The sequence below is a fragment of the Rhea americana genome, unplaced genomic scaffold, assembly GCF_003343005.1.
Source record: "Rhea americana isolate MKP2758 unplaced genomic scaffold, rheAme1 scaffold_93, whole genome shotgun sequence".
Lineage (NCBI taxonomy): Eukaryota > Metazoa > Chordata > Aves > Rheiformes > Rheidae > Rhea > Rhea americana.
Window position 1 is genome coordinate 650,251 of NW_028187122.1, and position 1,965 is coordinate 652,215.

Genomic DNA, 1,965 nt, shown 5'->3' on the forward strand with positions numbered 1-1,965 from the left:
CAATAACTAAAGAAACTACACACTATTTCAGTGTAACATTTGCTGTGAATACACTGAAGAGAGCATAGGTCTTGCCTACACCTCAAAGACTAAATGCTAAACAAGTGCTGGTGCATCTACAGGTGGGAACATCAACAGGAACACAAGTTCAGTAAGAGAACAACATCAGGACCCTGTCTTTCTTCATTATCCTTTCATTATATAAATTCATTATATGAATTATGTTACTTTGTCAGGCAAAAGGATATAGTGATTTTGTTTTCAGTCAAGAATGCTTTTGTTAACACAGTTGATGGAAGTCTCATCTCATCTATGGTTTTTGATACCTCCTGTTATTTTTTCTTATTATTTTTTCCTGTTTTCTCATTATTTTTTAACGTGTATTAGCTGAAACTCTAATGCCTTTTACATCAGTTTAGGATAATATTCTCTAGAACACTTTCTCACCAGTCTCTACAAGCTCCTCCTACCTCTATACATTTGTACTATTCCTTATTCTAATCTTATCCTAGAAGCATACTGAGTTGGCAAACTTTAAAATGCCGTATGTGGACATCTCCCTCTGGAGGTCCAGCTGTAGAAAAGCAGCCTGTGCCTGGCAAAAGGCCAGTGGGACGGGGTCTGGAGGCCTCCTTGCTTTGTTCCCTTTGCCTGCCGTAAAAGATTTGGTCATTTCCTTCACCTCTGCGTCTGCTTTTATTTTATTTCCTCTTTGTTTACCTGTAAGGGTGCTAGGGGAAAGGGCAGTCTTTCTCACTCCATGTAGTAGAGGCTATGCGGATGTTAAGGATTCCTGATTACGGAGAAGGTCTTCAAGGTATCATACTTTGCTCTGGCTGTGCATAACACATCATTTACTGGGCAGTTCTTCTCTTCACGTGCCTGCACAGAGATATTGAGGAAAAGCAACATGCAGGTTGTCTGAACAGCAAGTGATTAGAACGAAGGGTTCAGAGGAACAGACCTTCCAAACAGATGTATAAACACCAGCCAGCAGCTTTCTAGGAGCAGCTCAAGGAATTGTGATCAGTGTCCCTTCCCTTATCCCACACATGTGACAGAAGCTTGAAAACTGCTGCATTTGCTGGGATATTGTGCAGGGATGCACCTGCATCTGGCAGATAGCAGAGACAGGGAAGAAAGCTTTCATTTCTGGCTCATGCTTTATCTTTGCAGGTATAATGGCAGGTATTTGCTTATAATATGCCATGGGACACAGGCAGTGTGTGTGTGTTTTTTGGCAGTACATGCTCTACTGCTTTTTAGTTGATGTGGATCTCCGTGGAAAATTTTGCATGTGTATGTGTGCTTGCATGCGCCTTGTAATTTTCTCCTACACACTCTGCCTTCCACTTGTCTGAAGTGTCCACACGCCAGTTCCTGTGAGCTTGCAGACAGCCGGCGAAGTCCCCACTGAGGGCCACTGCACAGGCACATGAATGCAAGAAAGTTCTGTAAAGTATTTAAGTGTTAGTAAATATATATACATAAACACACACACACACACACACACACACAGAGGTCTATGGAAACTCGTTACTATGTTGTAGTAACTTTCCAAAGCTCAGTTTCAATTTGCGCTGTATCTAAGATGCACTTCATATCCCCCTCTGCCTTCTCCCTCTCCTCCCAGACAGATTTATCTTGATGGATTGGAGACATACAGGGATGCTTGCTGAAACAGCCCCCACATCCTGGTCTGCAGGTGGAAGCTTTTGCCGTTGGTGTCAGTGCCTCAGCGAGTCTTTCATGAGGTTGTGGAGCCTCTTTTCTTAGTCTCTGCATTTTCTTAGAATAAGAATGCTATTGAGTAATTCAAATGCAGAGGAAGCCCACGATGCAAACAGGGAGATAACGGCGTGAAAACACATTTATTTGAATTCATTGCGCTAGAGAAAACTTTCAAAGTGCAACGCACGCAGCTTTCCCGGCACGGCGGTAAGGGAGGTGAGGGCGCGCGGCCCG